Below are 7,921 nucleotides of genomic sequence, written 5' to 3'. Positions count from 1 at the left end.
CGCAAAGCGAGAGGCGGACGCACAGGTCGGAACGGTGCGGAGCCAGGCGGAGGCCAAGCAGAGGCGTCCTGCGGCGAGAACAGAGGTTCCCCCTGGTTTGGATTTGACAAAATTAAAGATATAATAGCGAGAATTGAGGACAGCTTTTTAATATGAATCTACTGAGGAACGGAGCTCTTCGGGGCTGATATTTTGCTTAATTAGAGACAAAATTAGTATTCCCTGCCACCAGATGGGTGGCCAGCGGCCAGCGGCAAAACCCACTCCTGACTCAGGGGCTGTACAAAAGCAGGCGGTGAGGCCCCGACCAGGGCCAGCCCGGGCATGCTCACCCCTGCCTCGGGAGAGGGAGGGGAGGAAAAGTCAGAGAAGAGAGGGAAGCCCGAAGCAGAGTCTCTGTCGGGCACCTACTATGTGCCAGGTTCCAACCAGGCTCCTGGCTGGAGTGGACCATTCTTTGGGGCCAGGAACTGGGAACTGAATTCTTGCAGGGGCAGCACACAGTAGGCCCAGGGGACGTTCCCACTGGGACTCCTGGATCCCACTCTGAACACTGTCCCTCCAATTTGCCCTGTGCACGACCCTTCCTCCAGGCCAAGGTCATGAGGCATAGGTGACTCTGAGCCTGTCCCCAGGGTTGGGGGGGCTTCCGCGGCACTGTCCCTCCTCCTCCTCCTCCACTGTGGCCTTCCTGAGGTGTCTCACTGTGGACCACCAGGCCCTGTGGCCAGCCCAGCCTCCTCCCTGCTGGCCTGTGCCTGCCCTGGGCTCCCGCCACCTCCTGGGACTCACACTGGGAGCCAGGCAGGGGACAAGCGGGCAAGGCCGTGGTCCCACCGGTGTGGATCTGGAAAGGAAACACAGGAAGGAGACGGGGACGGACCGTTGAGGACCAAAGAGTGAGGATGGCCTCTCCAAGGACAGCAGCGACTGTCCTGGGAGGCGACCCTGACCGCGTGGACTGTGGTCATCTCAGTCTTGGGAGCCTCCTGGGGGAGCAGAGTTCTGAGACCTGGTTGACATTTCTAGAAGGTTTGCTGTCCAGCTGCTCTGGGAGCCGTGTCTGGGGCAGGGCAGAGGCAGGGAGACCGGTCAGAAGGCCAAGGAGGGGTGCCCAGGCTGTGTCCCCACTCAGGAGTCGGTCCCCACCCAGCCTGTCCCCACACATGAGACGGTGGTCACCAGGTGCCGGGATGAGGTACTTCCTCCCCTGGACGTCCCAGCACTGCCTAGCTGGGCCCACCCCAACCCAGGAGACTCGGCTCAGGCAGCCACATCTGCCCTCAGCACTGGACGGTGAGGTCCCAGAGTGCCAGCCTCCAGGGTAAAGCCTCCTCCATCCCTCTGCTCTCACGGCATAGCCCGTGCTGGAGCTGACCCGAGATCAGGTGGAGGGCTCAACTACTGATCCCGAGGTCTGTCCTCTGAAATAAGAGATGAAAAAATGTCCTCCCAGCTCAGCCCAGGGGCTCCCTGAAGTCCCCATGAAGAGTGTCCTCCAGTTCATCAGCCCTGTCAGCTCTCTAGGGTCAAATCTCAGCTTTGCCGTTTTACTTGGCTGTGTGGCCTCAGATATGCGACTTAACCTCTCTGAGCCTAGTCCTCATCAACACCTATTCATCGGGTTGCCATGACGATGGAATGAGTCAATCCCTTCCTTCACACTGTAGCGGTTCCCAGCGGAGACAGAAAAGGCACCACTTAACTCCTGCTGGTAGGGGACATGTGCTGGGGCACTGGGTAGGGGAGCCTGAGCCCCAGCTCTGTCCCCATCAAGCCACGTGACTGTGAAACCCCTCTTGGAACTTCAGCAGGATGCGCCTGCCTCATGGTCTGAACCTCGCGACCTGGCCCCGGGTTTCTGGAGAGGGATGAACGGAGGGAACGCTTGCCCCTGACCCAGTGCTTGGCCTTGAACTCTCTCTGGCCTCCGTGGCCTCCTCTGGCCCAGCCTCCCTCTGGGCGAAGCCGTTGAGACACCAGCACCTGCCTCCCGAATTTTTTGTTGTTGTTTTTAAACTAAAGGCCATGAAAAGCAACAGGGCGCCTGGACCTTCCCTTTCCCTGACAGCGGGGCACAGAGGCCCCGGGCGAGCGCCTTCCCTAGCAGGGCCGGGAGCGGAGGTCCAGGACGGACGGGGCGGCCGGTGCCAACCTGCTCTTCCTGGTCCACAGGGCAGCGGGGCCTGCGAGCTCCTCGGGGTCCTGGTCTGCATGGGGTGGGGGCTCCCTAGGGGCTTGCCAAGACAATGCGCGAACTTCCCGCTCATCAGTTTAATTCCCAGGTCAGGCTGGAGAGAAGGAGGAAACAGTGTACCACCGCTGTCCACCCTTGCTGCTCTTGGGCAGCAGTGCCCTCCCACTGTCCAGTCTCCCCCCTCTCCTCTGGGCTTCCTTTTTTTATTTCTCCAGAACACAATTATTTTTTATTTGCTTTCATTTTATCAAAGCATTGTTTGCAAGTAAATTTTAGAAACCCAGTTGTGCTAAAAATGCTGGCAGTAGTAAAAACCAGCCGGGCTCGTGTGGCCGGGGCCTGCCCTGCTGGCCCGGGCTCTCCCCTGTCACCCCGCTTGCTCAACCTTGTGTCTGTTTCCCTGTCTCTCATTCCCTAGCTCTGACTTCCTGTTTTGGTGGACCAGGGCTTTAGTCCCCCCGCCCAGGCACAATTTTACATTAAATGCCTGTCCGGCGTCCCCATGATCAATGCAATGTAAATATTATTTCGTGTTCAATGGGGAGTTAGTGATCACCTCATTTTTTCCATTTACTCAGCTTAAAAAAAAAGAAAAGTCTTGGTCTTTGTTCCCACACTCGGGTACAGGTTCACAAAAACCTCACAGTGGAGTTTCCAGAGCCCAAGGGCAGAGAGAGTGTGTTCTTAGAGACCTTTGATTGTCCCTCCTCTGGACCAGCTGTCCCTTGGGCCAGCACGTGTGACAGCTGGGGCTGGAAAAGAAGAGGGACACTTTGTATCCCAGCAGGGAGCCCTTCACCTCTTCCCCACGCACATCCACATCCGGGTTCCTGGACTCCGGGTCTTCCCCGCTGGAGGCCGACTGTCACGTGGATGGCACCCAGGCCCCAGTGACTTCCCCAGGAGGCGTCTGGGTTTGAAGATGGCCCCCTCTGCACGCCCCACGGCCTAGTTGGGGACAGAATTCCAGGCTGAGAACCGCTGTGGCTCGACTGGTGGCCGACACCTGTGGGTACCTCCAGCTTGTTCCCAGCCCTTGTGTGTAACTTTTGGCACCTGTTTTCTATATTCTGGAAGCTTCTAGAACTTTCGCTGTATCCCAGAATTTCTGAGATTCCCTAATAAAGGCGCTTTGTTGGGGTGCTTTTCATCTGTTGTTTGGGGCACAAAGGGGACTGTTCCAATGTGGAGATCTGCGTTCCTCAATCCTGGGGAGACTTTCCGAGTTGTTTCCTCCCAGAACCCCTGTCGTCGGGCCACCTGTGCTCAGCTGTGCCCTGTCAGGGCCCTCTGCTGTGGCGTCTTGGGCTCTATGGAGACCACGTGCCTCCTTCTCTCTCTGAGGACAGCAGTGACGGTTTCTTCAGGGTCCCCTCTCCTTCCGTGTTGCTTGGTCACTGGAGAGACCCCCTGAGCTGGTCGCCCTTCACCCCTGTTCCTGTTCACAGCCAGGCGTCACGGCTCTGGCTGGGGCTCAGGAGCACTGTGGGACAGCTGGGTCTGTGTCAAGGACACCAGAAGCCAGCACCTGGAAGACCTTCCTGTGGGTGCCCAGGTCCCCAGTTTCCGTCTGGGCCGAGTGTGCTCCTGGGCACTGGTACCCCTGAACTGGGCTGGAAACATCTGGTTCAGAATCTAACTGTCCCCTGATCCCCCTGCATGGGGCAGATACTGCTGCGTAACAAACCTCACGGCATCTCAAGGGCAACAGCAGTCGATGTTTATTTCACTCACACCTTCAGGTCAGCTGGGATGGGGTGACCTGGACGGGCCAGCTGGGCACCTGCCCGTCAAGTCGTCTGCACACCAGGTTACAGCCGGTCAGCAGAGCGGCTCTGCCCTGGGCTTCTCTCGCACTCTCGGCACCAGTGGGTCCTCGCGCAGTGCGCTCTTATTTTGGCAGGCCCAAGGGTCCGGGCACCATCAGAGGCCAGTGCCAGTGTCCCTGTGGCCAAGCAAGTCTCATGGCCAAGCCTAGCTTTAGGGGAGCGGGCAGCGGGGGGGTGGGTACTAAAGGGAGTTGAATCTTCCAGATGTACAAAGGTCAGTCTGGCCCTCACCCCACCTGTCCATGGCAGGTGCCCCGTCCAGAGCTCTCTGGGTGAGGGACAGGTGACAGCCCGGCTGCACAGGGCAGGGGCATTCCCTGGGAGCCTGACTGTCACACTGGCAGCCCCGCTGGCTCTGGCCTCCTGCCCCTCCGTCTGTGGTGTCCAGTCCTCTGATCCTGCACCCCCTGAGGCTTCTGTGAGACTGGCGGCTTTGGCTGGCATCACTTCGGTCTCCAAACCCCCTCCTGGGCATCACAGGGGCACAGGTTCGCCTTTCTGGGCTCTGGTGCCTCATTCACCACCAACATCTGCTCAGGCCACTCCCAGCTGTGGTTGGGGTCACGGTGTCTGTGGGTTTCTTTGAAGATGGGTGTTTGTGTTTCTGTTTCCTGCAGAGACAGGGTTGGGAACATCTCTACCACGGTCCCCTGAGACCAGAGGCTCTTCATTCTGAACCCAAGATGAGTCTGTGAGACAGAGATCAGGGGTTATTCATGGTCTGTCTCCTCCCCTGGCCCCTCAACCCTGAGTGGTCAGAGGGCCCTTCCTCCCGCTCTGCACTTCCCACCCTGGACACAGCTTGGGGTGCAGAACCCAGTGCCCGTGGGAACTGAATGGAATTTTGGATCACCTGGGTAGCTGCTCGATTCACCTTCCTTGAGGTCCCCCCAGAGTTCTCCTAGAGACGTCCTGATGGCCTCCCTCATCCCAGGGCCCCGCCTGCCCTGCCCCCCACACCCCAGGAGGCCTGGAGGGAGCCAGATGTTGGGGTGGGGGATTTGGAGGGAGAACGCACAGGACAGAGACCAAAGAGTCGATGGCAAGCCCAGAAAGGTCTGTGGCTGGCATCTCTCTGGGCACCAAACCTAACGGCCCTCCACAGCAGCCACGCCCTCTCTCGGGGCATTCTGGGGTGGCTGGGCTGGGCCCTTCTCGTCCGCAGTGTGGTGGCTGGGGCTGCCGTCCCGTGGGGACTCGACTGGGCAGGCACATCCAGGTGGCCCTGCCCAAGGCTGCCCGGCAGGAGGGTCGGAAGGCTGGGCTCAGGGGATGGTTGGCGCCCTCTGTCCCCACCGCCAGCCCTTCCACCTGTTCCCTCATCTGTGTGAACCACAGACCTCAGCCCCGCGTCTGTCGGGTGCCCAGCTGTCACCAGGAGCTTGGTGTCAAGTGTGGCACAGCCAGGGAGGCCCTGCTGTCCCCGAGCTCACAGTCTGGGGGTCTCACTAACGAAGGCCCGTTTCACAGATGCTGAATCGTGAGCAGCTACGAAGACGGCCCTGGAGGAGGCACGGGGTGGGCGGGAGCCCCTGGCACCACCGTGGAACCTTCTGGAAGCAGCCCTGCGGCTGGGGCTGTGGGAGGGGGTGGCTCCAGGGACAGGCCACAGGCTCACACAGGCACGTGGAGAAGGCTGGGTGCTGCTGAATGTCCCTAGGAGCCACCACAGGAGTAAAACACAGGGGTGACCGATGTGACTCAGTGTGACTGTGTGTCAGCGAGGAGGAGGGAGGGGGCCCGGCCTAGGGCAGGGAGCAGCCTGGGGAGGCCAAATCGTCCAGGCTTGGCCGGTGGAATTTGGGCTGAGAGAATGGGAACCGGGGGATGCTGAGAATCAGCAGCAGCCAGCCTCCAAGACAGACAGCTGGAGGGACAGGTCCTGTGTGGCAGGCGCCCTCCTCGCCCCCAGGCCATGACTGCATGGCCAGGGGCCGAGGCTGGTGGGAGCCCTGCACTAAGTGGGCCCGGGGAGCAGGTGTGGATAGCGAGGGCCCCCGCTGCCCACACCCAGCTCCTTCCTGTTTTAAAACAGGTTCCTGCTGACCCCTTTTCTGTCTGAGGGGCCAGCTCACTCCACGTCCAGGGCCTGCCGGGCGCAGCAGCCTGGGGGCAGTGGTAGCGAGGGGAGAGAACAGCACGGGGTCTCCCTTATCCAGATCTAACTCCGGGACCCTCCTGAGCCTCCATTTCTTTCTCTGCAAACTGGGGCGCCTGGTCTGGGGAAGCAGAGCACGGCCGAGTGGCCACGGCGCCTGGACGGGCTCGCCACTGACACTACTATTGGCGTAAAAGCCAGGACTGTCTCCCTGGGCGGGTTTAGGGCCCACACTCACACACAGTGGGACCCCAGCCCCCTTTCAGCTCAGAAGCAGGTTTGAGGGGCAGAGGAAAGGGGCCAGGAGAGGGACCCAGCCCACGCCGGGGCCTGGGAGTCCGAGGGGAGCTGGAGGGAGGGGGGTGAGCACAGGGTGGGGGCGGGGGGAGGTGGCCGGTCCCTGGCCCTGGCCTGGGGAGGGTCTGGAATGGATCCCCAGGCCCAGCACAGAGCAGAGGGGACTGGGGGTCCTGCCTCGGAACCCTGGGGTGTATGGGTGGGCATCGGGGGCTCCCTCTCTTGGCCTCTCTGGGGACTCAGACCTCAAGCAGCACCAGGCTCACAGGTGGGGCCGGTGGACACGTGTGGGGGGGAGTGAAAGGTTTGGCTGGAGAAGGGAGGTAGCCCGCAGGAGAGGCCCCGCCGCAGCGCTCTGTGCAGGAGACTCCGCGGCTCTCAGTTTCCCTTGGGGAACAAACCCCTCTGCCGTCCCGCAGTTCCCCGGGGTTGACTCCGCTGCTGGCTGCAGCTCAGCCACAGGGTCCAGGCCCAGTCAGTCAGAATCCAGAGCCTTCTGACCGCCGTGATTGATTGCCTCACACTAAAGCTGCCCAGAGTAAACTAAATTCATTAGAATTTAGTCTGGGACAGACACTTGCTCTGTTGGCTTAACTTGAACTTGAAAAGATGAAGTCCTAAGGACTTGGCTGAGAATAAGCCAGCCCGCAGCAGCCCAGCCAAGGAGTGCGGGGAAACAGGCCCCAACGACGTCATTGGACCCCTGATCAAGCTGCACCTGAAGTCATGATAGTTTCAAACGGGAACCATGTATTTATTTCCTGCTTCAGAAGCTTGAAGGGGGTTTTCTACTGGCGGCAGCAGAGTCCTGACCGGCAGAGCAGGAGCAGTGGAGGCTCTCCCAGGAGGATGCGCTCAGGGTCCTGGAGTGAGCGGAAGGCGGCGGGGAGGGCAGGGGCTTGGAGGACACCACAGAGAGGAAGAGAACCGACCTGTTCACAGCGTCTCAAAGAACGAGAACGAGGGGCAGGGGAGCAGCTTCGAAGGCCCTGTTTTGCTCAGCCTGACTTTCAGAGAAGCAGGACCTCAGTATCAGAGCGAGACCCTGTCCCTGAAGGTCAACAGTGGTGGCCAGCAGCCGTGAAGCTCATGGAGGGGGCCTGGGGCGAGTGGGCGTGAGCTGCCCTTGACCTGGGGCCCCTGGGCCCTGGGAAGGCAGGAGCGTGGGATCAGGACCCGGCCCAGGGCGTCCAGCGGAGACGGTCAGCCAAGCTCTGCAGCCATCGCGAAGAGACGTCACAGGGAGGGGACAGGCCAGCCACGGAGCCATCGGGCTTTGGGCAGGGACCCCAGAGGGTCAGGACCATCGGGAGGGAGGGCTGGGGCACCTGGAAGGCAGACGGCGGGGTGAGACTCGGGACAGGCCCAGCCCCCCAGGGCTCACTCCAACCTCCCGGCCTGGCCCCGCCCTCCTCACGCTCCGGGCCCTGTGCTCCCCACTCCTCCGCTTGGGAGGCCCTTCCCGTCTGGCCTGGTGGCCCCTGGAGCCCGGTTTGTGGA

The 7,921-nt window shown here is 61.0% G+C and overlaps 1 long non-coding RNA gene across 1 annotated transcript in view; it reads right to left on the bottom strand.

Moving 5' to 3' along the window:
- Window positions 1–4,879: 4,879 nt before the first annotated feature.
- LOC107139884 overlaps window positions 4,880–7,921 on the bottom strand; it is a 14,520-nt gene continuing 11,478 nt past the window's right edge. The window contains exon 3 of the long non-coding RNA XR_007347089.1: window positions 4,880–4,890. This is a non-coding gene — a long non-coding RNA (uncharacterized LOC107139884). The remainder of the gene's footprint in view (window positions 4,891–7,921) is intronic.

The sequence above is a fragment of the Marmota marmota genome, unplaced genomic scaffold (genome assembly GCF_001458135.2).
Source record: "Marmota marmota marmota unplaced genomic scaffold, marMar, whole genome shotgun sequence".
In the NCBI taxonomy this organism is placed as follows: domain Eukaryota; kingdom Metazoa; phylum Chordata; class Mammalia; order Rodentia; family Sciuridae; genus Marmota; species Marmota marmota.
This window is presented reverse-complemented; position numbering and strand designations above follow the sequence as displayed.